A 24,327-nucleotide genomic window follows, 5' to 3' on the forward strand; every position below is an offset into this window, starting at 1 on the left:
ACAAGGGTCTTGTTGCAAGCCCGATGGTCGCAATGGTCTTGACCCTCGCGACCATCTTCCTGGCTGCTCGCTATAGCAGTGGGTGGTAACCCACAGCTATGCAAGTGGCCAGGAGGCCGATATGAAAAACAAGAAGGACGGCCCTGATTCAGAGCGAATGCTCTGTCAGACCATCCGGCTCTGAATCAGGGCCTCTGTGTGTTAATTCTATGATTTGTGCCTGGCTGATGCCAAGGACAATGCAAAGCTAAAATGGAAGATCCTAACTCGCTTGGGAGTCACCTCATTTGTTCGGGCCCAACGAGTCCACCGCTGGGACTTCCAAATGGAAAAGCATCCACGCTCACAGATGCGTGACCTCGTCCATCTAACCACAAAATGGCTGCAGCCCGAGATACTGACAGGACCGCAGATCATGGAAAGATTTGTGATGGACCGGTATCTGTGATTGCTACTTGCATCTCTGCGCAAGTGGGTGAGCCATGCAGACCCTAAATCCAAAGATCAGTTATTTGAGCTGGTGGAGAGTTATGTGGCGGCTGAGGAACTGTTGGGTGTGTCCCACCGAGCCCCGATTCCGCATCGGCAATCTCCCGTGACTACTGGTAAGACTGTTCCAGGGGAGAAGGGTGCTGGGCGGTGGAATGAATTTAAGATTGTGGGTTTGGAACCTGGAGATAGGCCAGCCAGGCCAGGAAGGTTCTTACCTCATAAGAGACTTGATAATAATTTGATACAATGTTTTCGATGTAGTGATTTCAGCCAAATTGCTGCTAATTGTCCACTCACCTATGCAATGTGATACCACTTATGTCCGTCGCAGAATGTCTTTCTTTGCACAGCCTGTCTGTACTGCTGACCAACAGGCTGAGACAGATAAGCAAATGTGTAAGGTTACTGCAGAAGGCAATCAAGTAGCGGCTCTGTTAGATTCTGGTAGCCTGGTTACACTTAAGAAAGCTGAACTGGTGAACCCCTTAAAACGCAAGGGAAAAACTGTTGGTGTGACCTGCATACATGGGGATACCCAGTAATATATTGCTGCAGAAATGAACATTGAGACACCATGTGGTTCCGCAATAGTCTCTCTGGGTTTGGTGCATGGCTTAATGTATGATGCAATATTGGGGAGAGACTTCAGAGTCAGAGATGTTCCCTTTTTCTAGTATGATTGATGAACTAGAGAATGCAGAGCATGATGGTGGCTCGCCAACTGATGTGCCTCCCACTGAGGTGGGAAGTGTTGTTGAGCCAGTTGATCATCTGCCTGATTTAGAGGACAGAAGAGAGGTCTTTGCCATGGAGCAGTTAAGTAACCCTACTCTAGTAAAAGTGGGAAGATGTAAAAGTGTTTGATGGTAAATTCATAGACCCTGATAGTCCGTTGTCATATCCTCACATGGCAATACACCTGGATTTTTCGTACAGGAGATATCCAAGGGGATTACCTGACATTGCCAAGGAAACATGGGAGGGGCAGTCCAGTCCCTATAAAACTGTAATTAAGCCTAAGAAAAGAAAGCCAGAACAGTTATACCATGTAAATCTTATCAGATCTTGGAAGGATAGAACAGCTCTGGTAGCCATCCAGGCCCCTCCAGTAAACCTTGGACCTTTGGTTCCTGAAGTGACAATAGCTAAAACCCTGTTGACCGTTCAACAGCAGGAAGTTAAGGAATTAGTTATCAGAAATAGGGTTTTGTTCTTAGATGTACCGTGCAAAACCACAGTCATTAAACATGACATAACCACTGACCCAGGGGTTAAGATTAACCTAAAGCCCTGAAGGTTACCAGAAGCCCAAAGAGAATCAGTGTCTAAAGAAATTAAAAAAATGTTGCAACTGGGTGTAATTGAAAAATCGCATAGTGAGTGGTCAAGTCCCATTGTGCTTATTTCAAAGCCTGACGGGAGTGTATGTTTTGGCAACGATTTCTAAAAATTGAACAGTCTGTCAAAGTTTGATGCCTACCCAATGCCAAGGGTGGATGAACTAATTGAAAGGCCAGGAACAGCCAGGTATTTAACCACTCTAGACTTAACCAAAGAGTATTGGCAAGTGCCGTTAACTGAGAATGCCAAAGAAAAGACAGCTTTTTCTACACAAGAATGGTTGTTCCAATACAAGATGTTGCCCTTTGGGTTACGTGCGGCATCGGCTACCTTCCAAAGGATGATGGACAGAATTCTAAGACCCCATAGATGGTATGCTGCTACTTGTCTAGGTGATGTAGTCATTCATAGTCCTGATTGGCAGTCTCATTTGCCCAGAGTACAAGCAGTGTTGGACTCCATCTATAGGACAGGATTGACAGCCAACCCAAATAAATGTTGCCTAGGGATGGAAAAAGTAAAGTATCTTGGTTACACCACTGGCAGAGATTGAATAAAGCCACAGCTTAATAACAAGGTGGTTCTTGGCATTACAAAAATTCAAGTTCACAGTAGAATACAGGCCAGGAAGCCAGCTGGCCAATGCAGATGCTTTGTCGCTTGTCCATTGTTTGGGGGCTGTAGTTGTTCCGCCCACAGGTTGAAACAAAGGGGGGGATATGTGATAGGAGCACTAGAGAAGTTAGGGATGGCATATATATGTGTCCCAGATTCCTGTAGTATGTATTATAACCCCCAGAAAAAGTCTATTTTACAAACAGATCTGAGTGTCGGCTTTTGGTAAAAGTCGGATAATGGGTCCTGGGGGTGTGGATGTGAGAGAGAAGGGAGGGCTTCATCCACAGGGCCATTTCAGGTGTTGGGCCTTTCAGCCTGAGAGCAGGATAATTAGGGTTTACACCTGGAAGTGGCTCAATATAGCTGTGTAAGAGTTTTGATGCAGTGTCTCACACACCCTGGGGAGAACAGACACTGACGTTTTGTTCTGAGACACTGTGACATTGATATGTACTATGTTTGTGGTAAGGCAGTAAGCCCTGCCACATGTAGAGAGGGAGTTACCTACCTAGTTAGTGCCCAGACGAGCTAGGGTTTATTTTTATGTTTTGTTTGTTTGATTATTGGTGTCACACAATAAAAACTGGTGCTGACCAGATTGCATGAAAACCCTCAACTAGTGCTGTTTCCTGGCTGCTGTTGGGTAAAGAGATGTCCATCTACCCCAGGAGAGGGATCCCTACCACGATCATATCACAATATATATATATATATATATATATATATATATATACACACTTATATACCTGCTCACAGCAATGCTTACATGTACCTTATCATACATGTAAAATACCTAACCCCCCAAATGTATACATAATTATATGCATATGTGCAAACACACAAATACAGCTATATACGTATATGTCTGTACATACACATATGCATATATAAGCCTACCTATATTTATACATCAACATAGAAACATGCCTACAGTATTTCCTTATTCCTACATACATGCACTCACCTCTGCGTGTCCCTCAGTAGGGGGGTTTGTCTACAGTTAGGTGAGGGCTGTTTAGAAAGGTGATGTGTTGTGGTGTCATTGAGAGGTTTTTCTGCTTTAGAACATTATACCAAGAACGGAAGGGGGGACAGTTTAGTTGAGATGTGGGAGGTTAAATGTAGTGGTGAACATAAACTGGCCTGCCATCAATAGTCGACGGTTTTAAACCATTAGTATAAATAATCAATGGTGAGCATTGATGTTGTTCCATTATCAGTTTCTGCCTCCCAATATTCCCTTGCTGGTCAAACACATTCAACATCGACATCTGTCCATTGCTGATTGTCAAACCATCAATGGCAGATGACTAAGCCCTTGTTAACTATGTATACGAGACTAAGAAGACACAATTTGCATTTTTGAGAAATCGAAAGAAAAATCCACATTGCTCAAAAGAGAGCAAAAAATAGGGAATAGCAAAGAAAGCATGCACAGGAATCATTAGAGTAGAAGACTGTGTCAGGAAGATGCCAGACTCAGGACTTTAAATTAGAGTCTGTGTATTGTTATGAACAAAGGAAGGACACACGAGGGGAGGGGGAGAACAAATTGGCTTAAAAGAAACCTTGCAGCTTTCAAGAAAATAGAAGACCACATATATTGTTAAGATATTTGAGAAGCAAGCCACATATAGGTGAGGACAGAGGGAGCGATAAGTCAAATAGATATACAGTACCATCAAATTACTAAGTTTTGAGACAAGGGGGCGGGGGAGGGGGTGATGGGGACAAAGAGCTAAAGATATGTGGCACATGTTTGGTGAATGAACAAAATGAATGCTTGCCTGAAGCAATTTCCCTGGTCAGGAGAGCGCAGATTTTGTTATAAAGTGTATAATGGATGAGACTTGCCGGACCAATGTAATGTAACTAACATTACCTGAGTTCAAATTAGGCTGGTTGTTTTTATGAAAAAGTTTAGAGAAACAGACTGGTGGGGAATTGTACCTACTTCCTATTAAATGCAGCAGAGGGGGCTTTAAGTTGCTTGGTAAATGGCCTGACAAACTGGGACAGTGAAACTAGGGAGCACAAAGCAGTCGGGGGATGGGGTATTTATGAGAGGGGCTGTGTTAGGGAACTGAATCTGACCCACTTTACTACATTTACTACGATATACAGCGATTCTCAATCATACATGATGCAGCGATTGCTGTTGCACAATGCAAACCTTATTTAACAATTCAAACTATAATGCACAGAAATTATAATACATACATGCAGCGATTTATGTTCAAACTACAAAACCTTATCCTAACAACTTAAACTATAATACTCAGCAATTATATAACTGCACTTGATGTTACAACATGCGAATGATCCTGATAAGGTAAGACTAAGGGCCTGATTCAGAGCCGCTCACTAGATGCGATCGCTCGCTCCAGCGTATGCAAATCCAGTGCACGCCCAGCAAGGCAGGCGATTGCACAGCAAAGCATTAGCACGCCCACTATGTCTTGACGAGTGATCACTTTTGTATGCAGAAGCCCACCAGCCATTCATAAAATGCCCACTTGCGCACGTCATCTCCTGGAAGTGCATGAAAACATTGGTACATCGAGCACCATCGGATGTGCTCACAGCGCTTGCGGTTGACTATACCTGGCCGCAAGCACTGCGATCACTTCAGTGTGAAATACAACTAGGTGACGTGTACAATGACGCTGCCTGTTAATTATGCATGCCTATGAAGCAACATTGAAACACACCATGCACACCTGCGTTCTTAGCTCCACTTCCCCATTTCTAGTGGCCAGCCCCTGTTACCACCCACAAACGGCCTCTTCTGTCACTCATTCAACTGGGTTGTTTATGCTGGGCGAGCGAGCGCTTCCCAATCTGTCGCAGTGGTTGGCACACGTGCATTGTGATGCATACGCATGCGCAGAATGTAAATATTGGCCAGCTACGAGCGATCGCATCCTAGCGAGCAAGTCTGAATCAGGTCCTAAGTATGTAATAGCTATGTAGAAAGAGACAGAGGTTAGGGGCTTAGTCAAGAAGGATGAAAGTGTAGGTTTATTTATTTTTTTATTAAGATAGGGGAAACAGCTGAAAGGTACTGCAATGGTAGCTGGAACTGGAGTAGGGCAGCTTTGGGATGGCACTGTGAGCAGGGTAGAAAAGAGTATTTGCTACGTAGACAGATAAGAAAATTATTGTGACTGCTATATAAATCCTGTAAGCTTATCATAAGCAATATTCTTGTTGAAAGGCTTAGAACATAGGTGAAGCTAAAGTGGACATAAGATATAAGAGACTTTCTGGAGTTTGCAAGGCTGTGTATCAAAGTGAACACCAGTTGCTAAATAAGCAATCTCCTCTGATTTGTTATGCTGTACGGGAAAGTGAATGCTAGTCAGCAAGCGGACATGGAAGAAAAGCACTGGGAATATGATACAGACTTATAAGCTTGTTATAAACAAAATGCCTACTGATTGAAAATCTAAGTTGGGTATTTGTGCATAGCTGTCTATGAAAAACATTGAGATAACTCTTACTGATAGAAGATAATATAAGCTACAAGAGACTTTCATTCTTGTTTTAAGGTGTCCCATTGTATCAATCACTCAAAAATGATTTCATACATAGAGCATACTTTACCCCTAACAGGCAACATAACATTTATCTCTTTCAAACTGTGGCTCTATGGACAATATCCTCCATATTTTCTTGACTTGCCCACTTCTGAGGTCTCTGTGGGAGGAATTGTTTGTCATGATTTATAAAGTGTCAGACACCCCACTACCTATGGACCCTTTCACCACCCTGCCACACTTTTATCCAGGTGACCTGTCGATGAGAGATAGATATCTTATGGGTCACATTCTAATTGCCATTAAGGCCTCCATAGCACACCTGTGGAAGACCACATCTTTGCCGAAAATATTGGTTATAGAAAATAAGATCCAAAAGCATTGTTGTTTTAAAACTGCGGACTGTAAATATTCTACATCTGCCTCATCTCTCCTTATGAAATGGTTCAAATGGAATGAGTATCAGGAGGAGCAATGTCTTAATTTTGTCCAAATTTTGAGGTTTATTGCTGTGTAATTTGATTTATGGTAGAACTGCTATGCTTCAGCTCTTTAAAATGTTATCAGGATTTACTCCCCTATGTGATTCCTCATATATATGTTTCTTTAAATTTCAACAAACATTATGTGGAAAAAAAACTGGTCTGTATTCTAAATTTGGAAACCATTAAAAGTGGATAAAAAGGTGTTTTAGGGGAATCAGTATGATTTACCACCGGCCGCATGGATTGAAAAATCCCAAAGCTACAAAAGGTAAGTATAACTAAAAAATGTTTAACCCCCAACCCTCCTTTAGGGGTGCCTAACCCTAACCTTCCATCCAAGTGCCTAATCCTAACCCCCCTGTAAATTCCTAAACCTAACCCCCTTCCCTGCAGCCTAAACCTAAGTCTCCTGGGGAGGGTGCCTAACCCTAACCTCCCCCTGGGGGTGCCTAACCCTAACCCCACCTTCCCTTAGCCTAATGCCAACTTCTGGGGGGGTTGCCTAACTCTAAGTCCCCCCGGGAGCCCCTAACCTAACCCCCCCGTGGCTTACCTTCGATCGGTAATCTGGGTGTCAGGCTCCCGGCATAGGTCTAATGACAGTCATCTGATGCCTATCACTTGTTCCTTGATGGAATTAGATAGTCGGGAAGCCAGTGGTCGGGATTTCATCTGTCAGTCTCCTGACTGCTTCCTGTTTTAGGAGAGGATTATATCCTGACTTTTGTCACCCCCGAGTGGATCTTTATTGAGATCAACATATAAATATTCAGTTAAAAATATGCACAATGCTTAGCTTATGACCATAAATAGTTGCAGTATATACTACACTAAGGCCCTCATTCAGAGCCGTACGCTCTGAGCAGAGCGCACGCTCTGAATGAGGGCCGCCCTCCATAAAAATGGAGCGTCCTCCTGGATGCTAGTATAGCTGTGGGTCACCACCCACAGCCTATACGAGCGTGCAGGTTGATGGCCGCGATGGTCGTGACCATCGTGACCATCGAAACTGCGGGCCGGAGCCTGCGGTTGAGGTTTTCAACCGCAAGCCCCGGAGTGATTTTGGCTCTATCAGAGGGCCGGCTTCTGATGGGAGGCTTTCCCATGGGAACGCCCCCATCAGGGAGGCATGCCCCCGGCACGCCCACCAAAGGGGGCGTGCTGTCAATCAACATCGACAGCATGCCCCCTTTGATCAGACACAACATATAAATATTCAGTTAAAAATATGCACAATGCTTAGCTTATGACCATAAATAGATGCAGTATATACTACACTAAGGCCCTCATTCAGAGCCGTATGCTCTGAGCAGACCGCACGCTCTGAATGAGGGCCGCCCTCCATAAAAATGGAGCGTCCTCCTGGACGCTCGTATAGCTGTGGGTCACCACCCACAGCCTATACGAGCGTGCAGGATGATGGCCGCGACGGTCGTGACCATCGCGACCATTGAAACTGCGAGCCGGAGCCTGCGGTTGAGGTTTTCAACCGCAAGCCCCGGAGTGATTTTGGCTCTATCAGAGAGCCGGCTTCTGATGGGAGGCGTTCCCGTGGGAACGCCCCCGTCAGGGAGGCACGCCCCCGGCACGCCCACCAAAGGGGGCGTGCTGTCAATCAACATCGACAGCATGCCCCCTTTGATTAGACACAACGAGCGAAGGAAAGTCCTTCGCTCGTCGCGTCTGGCGCATGCGCACGACGGAGCTCCCGCCATCGTGCGCATGCGCAGAGCACAACATCGACCCACTTGCGAGTGGACAGCCGCTTGCGAGTGGGTCTGAATCAGGCCCTAAGTGTCTTGTTGTTATATGTTTATTTTTTAGATCTCTTTGTTTGCAAAAATCTTACAAGTGAAGCAGATTGTATACAGTTAATCAATTATTATTATTTATTATATGTAAACACTAGCGCATTTGAGGGTTGGTTGAATGTATATATGTACAGTATGTGCATGTATATATTAGAGATCAACAGTTCAGTTTTGACTTGGTACTTTTCACAAACTTAGCACAAGTTTGGATTTATCTAATTGGCTATCTGAAACACATGAGAGCAGGATACCCATTATGTTGCCATTTTTTAATATCCGAACATAAGTAAGTAAAACTGAACCACTCTTCTCTAGTGTAAATATATATATATGTATTAGAGATGTGCGCCGACCCCCATGTTTTGGTTTAGGTTTTGGATCTGTTTCTCCTTGTGTTTTAGATCTGGATTGGGTTTGCCAAAACTGCCCTTGGCATGTTTTATTTTTGGGTTTTGGTTTTGGATCTGTATTTTTTTTTAAAAAATTATAAAAACAGCTAAAATCACATCATATGTGCTTTTGTTTTTTCCTACAGTATTATTAACCACAATAACATTAATTTCCCCTCATTCCCAGTCAATTTGGACCACCTCACAGCTCACAATATTGTTTTCACTCAGTTTAGGCCCAAAATTTGCACCAAGCTAACTGGTTGACTAAGGTAAGCAGCAACAGTGGATGTCAAAAACACGTGGCAGTTCAACTTCCAACATGGCACTTCAGGATACTAATGTTTTTATTATTCAAGAGGCCTGAGGGAGTTGGAGTATGTATGTAGTTGAAGGCAGGGACAGGAAGTGTTGATTGGTTATAAAGTTCATTTAATTTTTTAAATTCTGAAGTAAATTTATGAGGGAGAAGGAGAGGGGAAGAGGGGAAGCATTTACAAAAATATTTTATTCATTCACATCAGTCCTTGCCACAGAAGAATCCTTGAGCGCCATGCCTGCTTCTGCTGCTGGGAGTGGATTTTCATCCAAGACGGGGACTAGGAAGAGTGCTTTCCAAAACAATTGACTGTAAAATAATCCTTCGCAAAAATTCTTGAAAAGCATTTCCCAACCTGTACATGGACATTAAAAAAACAGTTAATGGCCTCCAAACTGCCATTGTACCCACTGTCCACTTAACCAGCACAGATATGTGGATAAGTGGAACAGAGCAAATGCAAGAATTAAGATTTAAGGTTTAAGTCCTATGTTGTGTCTTGAGAATCCTTGAGTGCCATGCCTGCTGCTGTGAGTGGATTTTCATCCCAGAAGGGATGAAGACATTGTTTATTTTTTCCCAATGGACACAGATCTGGAGAGCTGTAAAGAGCTGTTGATAAGCAAATTGTCAGCTCAATTGGCACATGATGCAGCGGTAGCTTCTCCTTCCGTTTCTCCAGCAAGTGCATCTGCCGAGAAAAAACTAAACTTTCAAAACACCCACTGGTGATGCAGATTAGTCAACACAACCAAGTTTTAACTTTTGACATCTGGTCCGGTCAGAATTTCCTACAATTAATGACACCTCTGCCATGACTCCATCTGATACGTTCACATTTAAAGAATGGTTGAGGACTATTTAAAAAATTTTAATGATAGCATCCAAATAGGCATGTCAGACTGTCCGTTTGACTACCGGCAGGAAGAAAAGGTAATTTTGAGGCCCTTGCACAAACTAGCTTTGCTTTACTTGAGCTACCCACCCTTCAGTGTATACTCAGAAAAAGTTTTCAGCACAGCCGGGAACCTTATCAGTGATCGGCCTATGAGGCTACTTCCCCAAAATGTGGAAAAGATGAAATAGTAGTAGTAGTAGTAGCAGCAGTAGTAGTATTAATAGTGGTAGCAGTAGTAGTGGTAGTAGTAACAGTAGTAATAATAGTAGTAGTAATAATAATAGTAGTAGTATTAGCAGCAGTAGTAGTAGTAGTAATAGTGGTGGCAGTAGTAACAGTAGTAACAATAGTAGTATTAGTAATAGTAGTAGTAGCAGCAGCAGCAGTAGTAGTAATAGTGGTAGCAGTAGTAGTAGTAACAGTAGTAACAATAGTAGTAGTAGTAATAATAATAGTAGCAGTAGTACTAGTAATGGTAATAGTGGTCGCAGTAGTAGTAGTAACAGTAGTAACAATAGTAGTAGTAATAATAGTAGTAGTAGCAGTAGTAGTAGTAGTAGTAGTAGTAGTAGTAATACTGGCAGCAGTAGTAGTAGTAGTAACAGTAGTTATAATAGTAGTAGTAGTAGTAGTAACAGTAGTAATAGTACTAGTAGTAGTAGTAGTAGTAGTAACAGCAGAACTACAAATTCTATGAGAAAGACCTTTACTGTTAATGATGTGCAAAAATTACAGAGGATGTTATGATGCAGATCATTGGTCATAATGTACATCACTGCAGATAATGTAACAGGGTGGAGATTCCTAGGTGGTTAAGGTCCCTATCTCTACTAATTTTGGCTTTACAAATGGTTCAGATGCCTTCACAACTGTTTTTCTGGTCTTATGCCCAGGCATAACCCGAGCCTATAAACCCAGTTTATATAATCACCCCAGCCTATGCAATCACCCCAGATTATACCAGCACCCAACCCTATATCTTCATCCCATCCTGTGTTGTGTATAAATTACAGCTGTACTCCCTGTTAGATTGGGGATTCATTGCCCACTTTAATGGATGTGAGCTCCATTTTAGTCCATATCAACACATCCCCTACACATCTTCTGACATGGGCTACAGGAGGAGCAGCTGCACTGTGGAATACGGTTGCATGGAGTTGCCCCTCTGACTCGCTGAAATTCAGGTAGAGGGGCCCTGGGTAGGGAGTAGAGACACTATATCAGAGAATGCAGTTTTAGCTACTTTATTTAATTTTTAAACCATATCCTCTAATTTCACATTTTGAAAATATGTTTATGTGAATCTTAGCTGAGGAGTTTGTGATGTCATTATGTTTAATATATTATGCACGTTATTTAGCACTTTGTTGTGGTCTTGTAGTCAGCGTGTAGACTAATCATTTATTCATGATTGAGGAAAGAAGTGAAAAGTTGCATTTTTTATTGCTAACTTTTTGTTATTAAATTGTAAAATTGTGAAGTTTCCACTTATAGTGTCACAAGATTTCTTTTTCAGGGTCCATAGGGTCCACAGGATCTAAGTTTGGGTATGTAGTGGAAACGATCCATTGTACCTAACAGCTTCCAGCTTTGAAGCTCTTGGCATGCACTGGCCCTCCTCCCTATATATCCCGTCTTCAGCCACAGGCATTTAGTTTTTTTGTTTGGTGTGGCAAGGTGCACCTGTTGTACAGCAGGACTGCTTAGGCAGCAACCTGGCTTTTTTCTTTTATGATTTATTTAAGTTTTTTGAACTACTGAGTTTAGCCGTACCAGGAACCATTAATGACGCAGGTACTGCAACTCCTACTACCTCTGCCGGCAGCAAAACACCAGTACCGCTATATGCCCTGAGTTTTTCGGCATGCCTCAGTGTGGCTTAGCTAGTGCCTGTGTTGAGGTCTGGACTGCAGTCAGGCATGGAGATGACGGGTAAGTGTGCAGCAGTCCTGGCATCCGATGTAGGAGACAGATCGGGTGCAACTGCGGGTGAAAGCCTCGTGTGATGTTTCCTCACTAAGGCGGCCAGGTCCTTATTGTCTGTTGCCAGGGATGGGTAGTAGATGCACTGGAGTGCACTAGTAAGTGTCTACTACTATGATGCCAGCGTACCCATGCCGCCAAAATTGCACCTCCCCCAACCCAGTCGCAACTTCTGGTATGGATTTCAGCTTCTGGTTTGCTATATTTGCCCACCTCGTGGTGAGATGCTCGCAGATTTCATTTGTGTGTGTACTGTGGTAGCTGTTGGTCTCAGAGGTTGGTCTGTCTCCCTGTATACCTCTCCTTTGGGTCTGTTAAATAACACTCTATATACTTCCATTACCCCTGCGGGGCTGGTCAATTGATAAAAGGTCCAATAGCAATTGTGCATATTTATGCATTGTATGTGACTTTAAAGCTAGCTGCTATATTTGTACTGAACTTTTATTTCAAAACTGTCAGTTATACCTATCACTGTGTTTCTTCTCATCCCTGAGGGTGTGGGGGGTTTCATTGATAAGGGGTCACATTGCATTTATACTGTACACCTTATACCATTTATACATTTGTCATGTCTAAAGGTGTAGGTGAGAAGGATCATATGCCAGTACTAAGCTCATGTGTGTCTTGTTTGGCAGGCCTGTCTGACAAGGATATTAACCAGGATTGATTGTGTAACCACTGTTATAAACAGTTACCTGTTCAATCCAGTACATCAAGGGCTCCAGCGCTAGAGCCACCCGGGTGGTATCAGGTTTTGTCACACTTAGTGGACAAAATTGCAGAAGCGCGGTCTCCAGCTGCAGTATTTCTATGAGGTATTCACAGCAGTTGCATCCTTCTATATTTATGCCCCCCAATGAATTCCTGTTGGGTTATTTCTACTGCTCACTCTAGTCAGAGTGTTCCACCATCTATAGCTCCTCGCATCAGGCATGGTCACTCTCTTTCCTGTCTATTGGAGCTACCTACAACATAGACTGGGCTACACAGCAATATCATCACAGATAGTTGCACAGCACGAGGTATTGTGATTACACCTCTTGTGCCCTTCTGTCATGCTGGACTATTTGACTGACTATTAGTCACAAGCGGACCAATTACATCAGAAGATCCACTAGACGACAGCCTCAAACCGGTTTGTTATACTGGAGGATCACAGCCCCACAGAGGGCCTGATTCAGACCCGCTCACGAGCGCTGTGCGCTCACAAGCGGGTCGATGGTGGCCCAGTGCGCATGTGCACGACGGAGCCGGCTCTGTCGTGCACACGCGCGAGACCTGGATAGCGACGGGCAAACCGTCGCTCTGGGTCTCGTACCAAAGGGGGCATGCTGTCGATGTTGAGTGACAGCACACCCCCTTTGGTGGGTGGGCTGGGGGTGTGGCAGCCCAGATGGAGGCATTCCCATGGGAATGTCTAATGTCTGGGGCCAGCCCCACTGACATCACAAGTGATGCCAGTGGGAGTGGTTTCAGCTTTGCTTGAGCTGAAAGCACTCTTGGGCTATAACTGTGGGTGGCCACCCACAGCTATGCGAGTAGCCAGGAGGCTGTTCTGCAAAACCAGAGGGACGGCCCTGATTCAGAGCGAGCGCTCTGTCAGAGCGTCCGGCTCTGAGTCAGGCTCAGAGAGCACTGCCATCTCTCATATAGGCTCCCCAATATGGGAATCCATCTAGATTGCTATCGCATATGAGAGCTGCTCCCATGTCATTGGACTCTCAACATATGGTGAGCATACAACGCTTATTACACCAATCTGATTGATTGAGATCCAAATCAGGGTGACAGCATTATCTATCATATGCCAGCCCCAGGAATTGTTATATCATCCCCCCACCTACTAAGCATAAATAGGAGACCTCCGTTCTGGAGGGCAAAAAACTTTGGACTCTAGCTTACTAAGTGTAAAAAAAGTGTTTTTATATATGATCTTTTCCTGCTGGCTTGAATATTGATTATTGCACTGTATGTTACTTTGTTTCTATACCCAGTCAGATACTAACTAACTGCTCCCATTTTTATATGTACATGTTTTTTACATGATATTATTAAATTAACCTGATTTCAGGATTAACTATTTATATATTGTATTTCTATGAATACTCATTTTTATTTGTGTATTATCAGCACTGTGTTATATATTTAAGAACCTCCTGATATTAGCACAATCTCAGGAGATGTTACAATGTCATCTCCAGATGACCTTTGTTTGCCTACAAGAGCACGCTGGATAATAAATTGAAAAAAGTCCTCTCTTTCTCCAACTCAGCAGATGGTGCACTTGGGGGCACTGCTGGATTCTCTTGGACAGAGAATTCTTCTACCAGAAGACAAGATTGTGGCACTACAATCTTGTGTGTGCAGTCTTCTCTGCAAGCAAAGAGTGTCAGTACACTAGGAAATGCAGGTGCTGGGCTTCATGGTATCCACATTCGACATGGTGGCTTATGCCCAGTTCCACTCCAGGTCCCTGCAGAATTGGATTCTGGCTCATTGGGATGGTCAGTATCATCAGATAAAGTCTCAGATGATCCACATCTAGCCAGAGGTTTGGCTCTCCCTCACTTAGTGGCTGGAGAGGACTAATTTAAACAGGGGACATCCATTATGGGTACTGGATTGGTTACTCCTCACCACAGATGCAAGCATGTGAGGATGGCGAGCAGTGACAGGCCATCACACCTTTCAGGGAAGATGGATGGTTCAGGAAAGTCTCCTACCAATAAATATCTTGGAGCTTCATGCAGTGCATAGAGCGCTCATACTGGCGCAGGAACTCCTACAGGGCAGGCCTGCCCAGGTCCAGTCTGACAACATGACAGCAGTGGCCTACATAAACCATCAGGGTAGGCACATGAAGTCTGGCAGCCATGAAGGAAGTGGCAGAAATTTGGCTGTGGGCAGAATGCCATTTTCAGGCAATCTCGGCAATAATCATCTCAGGTGATCTCTACTGGGAAGCAGATTTTCTAAGTTGCCAGGACATACAAGCTGGAGAATGGGTTCTTCATCCAGATGTCTTTCAATTCCTGGTGGACAAGTGGGGAGTACTGGACGTAGACCTCATGGCATAATGTCACAACTACAAAGTACAGATCCAGAACCAGGGACCCCTCAGCCACCTTCGTGGGTACTCTGGCAGTGAGATGAGAATTCAGGTCACCATACCTATCTCCTTCAATCTCCCTCCTCCCAAGGGTCATCAGAAAGTTCAAGCAGGAAGGTGGCTGGATAATACTAATAGCCCCTGCCTGGCCCAGGAGGCATTTTTTCACCAACCTGACATGTCTATCCATAGACCAGTGGTTCCCAAACTTTTTTGAATCATGGCGCCCTAAAGTATCAGCATTGTTTTCACGGCACCCCTAAGTTTAACTTTGTTCTTGAGATAGAAAAAAATTTAGTAAAATTGTAAAGTGAAGTAAATTGTGCTTGCCTGTCATGCTTAGGTTCAGTTATGTAGTGGAGGACTGGTTTGCACTTCTGTTTGTTCACATATTTACATTACATTGACATTAAATAATTTGATTTGGTGCTGGACCACAAACCTGAGGCACCCCTGTATGTGTCCCGAGGCACTCCAGCTTGGGAATCACTGCCATAGACAGTCCACATTCACTGACTCTATGGACAGATCTGCTAGTGCAGGCTCACTGCCTGTATCAGGATTTACCTCGGCTGGCTTTAACAGCATGGCTGTTGAGTCCGCCATCTTCAAGGCCAAAGGTTTTTTGGCCTCTGTGATTCAGACGATGCTGAAGGCAAGGAAGCCTGCTTCCACCCGCAATCTATTACATAATTTGGAATAATTTTTTTTCTTTGGTGTTCTCTCAGATAATGTGACCCTAAGATCTTCAAGGTCGCATGAATACTTGCTTTTCTTCAGGTGGGATTAGACTTAGATCTTTGACTGGCTACCTTGACAGTTCAGGTTTCTGCGTTGTCAGTTCCAATTCAGAAGTGCCCATCTGCCTTATGTTAGAACATTCCTGCAGGGGATTCTCTGGCTGCAACCTCCATTTGTCCCTCTGGTGGCACCGTGGAATTTGACTTTGGTTCCCAAGGCATTGCAGATGGCTCCCTTTGAACCTTTGGATATGATGGACGTAAGATAGTTGACAGTGAAGACACTTTTTCTCCTCGCTGTTGCCTCGTAGAGTTTCTGACGTAGCAGCTCTGTCATGTTGCTCTCCATGTTTGATTTTTCATCAAGATAGAGCTGTCTTCCATATTAAGGCGGGTTATCTGCTTAAGGTGGTTTCCTATTTCCATATAAATGAGAAGGTTGTAGTTCCGGCCTTTCAGTCTTCAGACCTGTCCACAGGTGAAGCTTCACTGGATGTTGTTCGAACCCTTCATATGTGGATCGTACAAGCTTCATCAGGATAACAGATTTGCTCTGTGTTCTATGGGTTTCACAAATGAGGCTGGCCAGCAAACAAACAGATTTTGGCTTGCTGGCTGCATACGACTATTTCTCAGGTCTATACACAGGCTGGTCTCCCTGTCCCAAATAATGTGACAGCACATTCTACTCGGTCTGTGCGCCTGTTGTGTTTGGTTAGACATGGCACCTTGGCTGAACAGCTGTGCAATGCAGCCACTTGGTCATCTGTCAATATGTTTATCAAATTATATGCATTTGATACTTTTGCCTCCCAGAATGCTTCCTTTGAGTGGCAGATTCTCCTCTCTGTGCAGAAGCATCCCCAGCCTTAAGGGAACTGCTTTAGGACTTCCCCAAGGTAGATCCTGTGGACCCTATGGACCCTGAAGAAGAAAATTTGAGTTATGGTATAATATACCTCAGTTAACTCTTTTTCTTCAAGTTCAATAGGGTCCACAGGGCAACCACCCTGATGCACCTGGTCTCAGTTGGGATCTGTTCTTTTGCTTTTTTTGCATCACTGATTCCCTCTTTGTATGTTGAGTTTTTCTTGTGAGCAATGTACTTCCTTCTCCACTTTTCGCCTCTTGCTATTTGTTTACAAACTGAATGCCTGTGGCAGAGGGTGGAGTATTTAGGGAGGAGGACCAGTGCATGCTGGGAGCTTCAAAGCTCAAAGCTATTTGGTGCAATGGATCGTTTCCACTACATACCCCAAAGTAGATCCTGTGGAGTCTATGGACCTCAAAGAAAAAGAGTTAACCGATGTATGTTATATAAATATAAAAAGAATAACACACTGCGCTACCACTTATAGTGTCACAAGATTTTTTATGAATAACAAAACAGTAACACACTGCTCTACCACTAACAGTGTCACAAGATTTTTTATGAATACACTGTGTTTTCCACTTACAGTGTTACAATATTTTTACTAATACACTGCATTTCCTCTGACAGTGGAACAATATTTTATATGAATATACTGCATTTTCCACTTACAGTCACAATATTTTTACAAATACACTGCGTTTCCACTTAGTTTGACAATATTTTTTACGAATACACCGCATTTTCCACTTACAGTGTGACAACATTTTCATGCTGCTAAGTTATATATATATATATAACTTAGAAATTATATATATATATATATATATATATAATATAAATATATATTATATTTATATATAATTCTTAGAAATAAGGGGTGCACTTGAAGTAGGCAATTTTTCTTTATCTTTATTCCAGCATCATAGGGCACAATTAGTGTATCGGCATTACGATCCCTCTACGGATCTTTGTCAAGATTAACTAATTGTACCCTATGATGTTGGAATAAAGATTTTTTGCCTACTTCAAGCCTGGGGAGTGCACCCCTTATTTCTTGGAATTGTATGGTACCCTTGGCAACAAGGATATGGAGCAGCACCCCAGCAGATGTTAATAGAAATGGATATGAACACACACACCTCACCCATATATCAGTATGTATATATATATATATATATATATATATTCAGTAAATGGTTTGTACAATGTCCTATTTTAATATATATTTAAATTTTATATATATATATATATATATATATATATATATGGGGTACCTTTGGTGTGCTACAATTTTGAATATTAATTGAATAGGAGAAATTTCCACCACCACTTAGGGGGATTTAATTGCAATATTAGCTGTTGGTCAAACACAACCTTCTAGTTACTCTTCAAATCACCATTTGTTTACGTTTTGGGTATTATTCATAAAATAATAGCCCTATGGCAGCCCATAATTCTTTTACCTGAATATTTTATTCTTGATATATCAACAGAGGTACAGTAAAAATATATAAAACTATTTACAATACAAATCAATATCTACATAGCATAAAATAACTTTTAGTAAACCTTCCACAGTACAGAAGTATAGATGGTATCTGTCACCTACACTCTTATGGGTGTGAGCTCTTAGGTGGACGTATCATGTGATCGGTGCAGGTGTTTCAAAGTGATGACCCTACGCATTTCATCTACATACAGGACTTCATCAGGGGTAAATACTTTAAAAAACAGAACATATGGTGATAAATACAATTGCATATTTACAGTGTATAACAGATATATACATAGTCAGGTACTGTAATCGAATTGATTAATATTTATACAACATGAAGACAGAAAAGAAGGTTCATATAATGGAAGTTTATCCAATGAGAGGTTTAATAATGGCTACCGACAACAGACACTTTGTAAAAGTACATACCAAAAATTGAACTGGTCTGAATTAACACTCAATAATTTGGAACTAGTTAGAACACCCAATAGTATAAGCTTTTTTTCCATCCCTTGATATGGAGAAATTCCTAGAAAGGCTTTTAGAAATCTAATAGGAGATGCAGACAATTAATATTACATTATAGGATTTGGTATTTATTTTCAATATAGTCACATGTCGAGAGAAAATTTTTTAAAATAATTTCATGAAAATTAAGTATATACAAGGTGGTTCTTAAAACCCTTATATTGTAGTGATTGGGGCTGAAGACCCCTCAATAACATAAGTTTATTTTCTATCCCTTAGTTGCAAAAAACGTCTCTCAAAAATGTATAGAAAAAAGTAGAATATTCATACTACTTTATAGAAGCTAATGTTAATTTTCAATATATTCATTAGAAAAAAAGGATTAGTGCATACCAAGTAGTTCTTATAATTATTTTACTGGAACAATTGGATGGATGTTTCTCAACCAATAAATGTAACCTAGTGTATAATGCACAGTATTGTACCTTTGTTATTGTAAGTACATTTAATCCAATGACATCATAAACATCTCTATTTTTTTAATGAGAAGGATACATGCCAGATTCCTTAATATCAATTTAAATATGAAGTTGTATCATATACTCCCAATGTGTAAAAACGATGAGTGCCAAGCAAGCGTTAAAACCTAATGTGAAGGATAATAGTATTATATGAATGAAATTCCTCAATTAGTGGGTTATTTAGTTTTCTCTAAGGGGCAGTGATAGTAATTAAAAAGTATTTATCTATTATCAACATATATATATATATATATATATTATATTGTGACTATACTGTAGGGGTATGTATAGCCCATAATAGATATTTATAAACCGTATAATTATTATGCATGTTAATACATTTGTACACATAAATGTTATACACAAAATTATAATGTGTACTTCACATTTCCAAGCATAGATCCAGTATCTTTGTTACTTATACAGGAGAATCCATACATAATACTGCATATTTTATATATCCATAATTACAATAGTATATAACAGAGTTTATAAAAGATAAGTATTTAACAAAGGCTAGTGTAGTCCGTATAGCCAAAAGCACTCCAGGGCTTGCGGCAGCGAGACCCTAAGATTATTAAAAAAACATGTTAGACTTTAATTTATATTAAGTTTTTTAATATAACTTAAAGTCTAACATGTGTTTTTAATAATCTTAGATAATGTTGAGAGTATGGGCGGAAGTGATTCATCTAACGTTTATGCCAGGAGTACGTTAGAATCTGGATGACGCTACTTATGTCCCCATAGAAACAGAAGGCCTGCTTGCGGAGTTATGGTGACGCAGAGGGCGGAAGCAAGACAGCAGCCATTGTGAGAACGGGCAGGAGAAGGGCGGATGTGACAGATGTGGACGCAGCCCCCAGGACGGAGGAACGGAAGATCTGATTGTGGGCGGAAGGGAGCTGACACCGCGAGAAGAGCGGATGTGACGGAAGTCGATAACGCTGCCTCCACGACGGAGGTGTGATGTTTCAACCTATCCGGGTCCTGAAAGAGAGCGGCAAGATACCAGATGTGATGTACTAATTAAGGGCGGAAGTGATAGAGAGAAGACGGACTTTGCCCTTTCGTTATGTGAAGATTTATTGTTTTTAAAATATAAAATATAAATATGTATAATGCAATGGAATTGAGTTGCAGTGGCACTTATCCATCCTATGTCAATTTACTATTTTGATCAATATTAGTGCATGTGCCAAACAGGAAGTGATGCGCTTGTCTAATCTCTGATGAATTAAGGTGGGGGTATAAAAGGGAGAGGGCCCCACCATAACAGTATCCCCTTGATGAAGTCCCCAGGACGAAACGCATTGGGAGTGAATCAGCCTTGCCTCTTGAACCAATGAATGAGCAAAATACTTTCCACTTTCCTCATATAAGCTATTAACTTATTTATTCTCTTAAAAAGACAAGTTTCTTTTTTAAAGTGAATATTATATGCTGAGTTTTTTTAGACCTTTTCCTCTGATTTTATCCACCGGTCTTAAAAGGGTCTATTGTGTTTTATATGTATACGTTTTTATCTATTTCTATGTATTTTGTGTACTTATTAAATTGTTGAATTATTTATTTATAAGCACTGGCACTTTCATTTTTTATCACATTGTGAGCTTTATTTAATTTTATTAAGGATTAAAGCACTTTGGTAAACCAGTCGCTCTGTAGTCATTTTATTTTTCTATAAATTTTCTAATACTTTTACCAGTATTATTTATTTGACTTTGAGCTGATGCCTATTAACACTGGGTTGGGTTGACACAATTGTATTTAGTATCATAAGATACATCACTTATAAAGATATTATATTTTGGCGCCATACCCACCTATTTTTCTTTACACTATTTTTTGGTATATTTTGGGCTGAGGCGGAATACACATTCAAAATTATGTTTAGAAATAGAGATCGTATTAATAAGAGAAGTGATTTTTGTCAAAAAAATTTTAATGAATGGAATTCCCCTTATAAAAATGCTCCCATAGAAAACATGGATAATATGTTTTGGGAGATGGAGAAAATGCTGACAAAAGAAATAAAGGCATGGTGAGATGTTAGAGGATTAGAACACTACAGTCCCTAGAAGAAGATTTGATCGTAGGAGAGAACAGGCAAATGAACTCACCTCCAGACCCACAACAAGTCGCATGAAAAATAGATTTACTACTCTACAATGTTTAGATTCCAACAGCGTCAGTGATTTTTTATCCCCAGGACAGGATCTTTTAACGAGCAACAGAAAAACCACTTTCAGGGAAACAATAAGGACAGCCTCCCCCTTAAAAAGAATGTACGGAGAAGAGGAATACGGGGAGGAAGGAGGAAGAAATACAAAAAGGCGACACCTGTAGTGGACCCTCTTAAGAAAGGCCTTTTTAACTTATCTAAACACAATCTAAGTAAATCAGAGATCTCTTTGCTCAGTAAAGGTTTGAACTTTGCTCCCACTAGTAATATGAACAAGTTTGACACCTTCAGTGATTTAAACAAATATGTACGTAACCTAACTTTGAAAAGACATTTTTTAAGGAAGGAATCGGCACCTATGAGAAATTATAACGAATCCCTTTCAAAATCCAGACTAAAAGGGAAATCTACTTACTACCCTTTAGAGTCCAAAGGAAATTATATAAGCGTGTTTTACGACATGGTTAAAAAGGATTTATGTGAAAATTAAATAAGCAAGATTAAGAAACAGAATTTAAATAATAGGGAAAAAGAAGCCTTGAAGAATCTCAAAGAGAACAGAGATTTAGTGATAAACCCGGCTGACAAAGGGGGAGGGTTAGTCATTATGGACTATGATTATTATCTCAAAGAAGCCCATAGACTATTGGATGATGTGAATTCATACGAGAAGCTGGATAATGATCCAGTTAACAATTACATAGATGAATTAAGGACCATTTTGGTACATGGTCTGCATAACAACATCATCAACAAAGAGGAATTCCAATTTCTGATGAATACTAACCCTTGAATCCCTATATTTTATTTTTTGCCCAAGATACATAAATCGCTAACAGAACCCCCGGGCAGGCCTATTATAGCGGGTATTGATTCACTGACTTCTAATTTATCTAAATTTGTGGACCTTTTTCTTCAAAAATATGTAATCAAATTAGAATCTTACCTTAAAGATACCACGAATATGTTGCAGTGTCTAGAGGGAGTCCAGTGGAAACAGAGTTATAACTGATCAACCATAGATGTGCAATCCCTCTACACATGTATAGAGCACACAAAAGGTATAAATGCAGCAAGGGAATCCTTGAGTTGGATGGTACTATGGATGTTTTACAAAGAGAATTCTTATGTGATCTTATGTGTTTTATACTTAACCACAATTATTTTAAGTTTTTAAATCAAATTTATCGTCAAATATGTGGCTCGGCTATGGGCACCACTTTTGCACAAAGCTTTGCAAATTTGTTTATGGGATGTTGGGAGAATTGTTACGTTTATACCAACAACCCATTTAGGACGAACCTAATTTTGTATAAAAGATATATTGACGATATATTGATTATTTGGGAAGGCATAGAGGCAAGTTTTAACCAATTTTTAATTCATATTTCAAACAACAACATGAATCTTAAATTCACGTCTAATTTTAACACTACTAAAATAGAATTTTTGGATTTGGTACTATCATTGGTGGCATCTGTACTAAGAACTTTATTAAAACTGTGGATGCTAATAGCTACCTGCATTTTAAGAGTTGCCATTTGGATAAATGAAAGAGGAATATTCCTTACTCTCAATTCCACAGAATAAGACGTAATTGTAGTGACAATAAGACGTGTGAAGATCAACTTGAAATATATACAGGGAGATTCAGAGAAAAGGATTACCCAGAGATGATTCTATGCTACTGCACTTCAAAAAACTAAATCGTTGAACAGACCAGAACTCCTTAAATACAAGGTGGAAGTATCAGGTAAACCGGAGAAAATACCTTCCGTTACTTCATTTAATGGTCATGAGGGTCAAATTAGAAAAGCATTCAATAAGAATTGGAACATTCTTTTAATGGACCCAGTATTACAAAACATCCTACCACCAAAACCACAAATTGTTTATAGGAATTCCAAAAATGTAAAAGATCTATTAGCACCAAGCATGTTGCCAGAAAAAAAAACTACAGTGACATCTAACATGCTTAAATGCAATGGTAGCTATAAGTGCGGCCATTGCAATATTTGTAGGTTTGTTCACCCTAAAAGAAAAACTTTTACAAACTCAGAGGGGTCGAAGGAGTTCAAAATAAAAGACTTTATGAACTGTAACTCCACTTTGGTTATTTACTTACTGGAATGCACCTGTGGCCTCAAATACGTGGGCAAAACTAAAAGACTATAGGAAATAAGGATCCAGGAACATATCAGCAACATACGTAATAAAATAGAAGGACATTTGGTCTCCAAGCATTTTTCCCTAGTACATAATTCCAATCCAGAAGATATAACATTCAAGGCCATTGAACATGTCAAATTAGGGGAAAGAGGAGGAGACCTTGGAAACCTTCTTTCAAGGCGCGAAATGTACTGGTTATTTGAACTGGAGACTTTGACACCAAAGGGATTCAATGAATACTATGAGATTGCTCCATTCTTGTAGTGGTAATTTTCCATCTACCAATATACCACACAGTTGATCCAATATTGGTAATGGTTGAGGGCCTGATCAGTACCTTGGAAGGTGACCTACTTGAGAAGATCAGGTATGGTAGATTGACGAGAGATTGTCACCTTTCTTCATTGCAGCCATACCACTGGATGTATGCCCAATACCATCTGATCTTGGAAGCTAAGCACCCGTGGGCCTGGTTAGTACTGGGATGGGAGACCTCCTGGGAATACCAGGTGCTGCAGAGATTCCAGTAGGTGACAATTTCCTGATGGGAACATGAGCAATGAAGATTGAAGTCCAAAAAAATATGGAACTGAAAGAATCCTTGAACACTGAGCCAGCAAATAATATGTGACACACATAAGTGTACTTGCAAAACTGTAATGAGGATTTAAATATGTTAAAAATGTTGGAGTCCTTATACGAAGAACTATCTATTTGAACTTTTTATCAATTCCCTCTATTATGAAAAAAACTACTAAAATATCATATACAATTTTTCATATGTCTAATGGGTTTGATCATGTTGCCGCATTGATGAATTATGTTAAGTTATTATGTGATTTTAGATTCCAAATTATTTTTTATCAAATAGCAATATGTGGGCTGAGA

At 40.8% G+C, this 24,327-nt stretch overlaps 1 pseudogene; it reads left to right on the forward strand.

Annotated features, from left to right (window-relative positions):
• The first annotated feature begins 23,841 nt into the window (after window positions 1-23,841).
• LOC148506122 (5S ribosomal RNA) lies at window positions 23,842-23,960 on the forward strand (annotated as a pseudogene).
• The last annotated feature ends 367 nt before the right edge of the window (window positions 23,961-24,327 follow it).

The sequence above is a fragment of the Taudactylus pleione genome, unplaced genomic scaffold (assembly GCF_031769625.1).
Source record: "Taudactylus pleione unplaced genomic scaffold, aTauple2 ptg000423l, whole genome shotgun sequence".
In the NCBI taxonomy this organism is placed as follows: domain Eukaryota; kingdom Metazoa; phylum Chordata; class Amphibia; order Anura; family Myobatrachidae; genus Taudactylus; species Taudactylus pleione.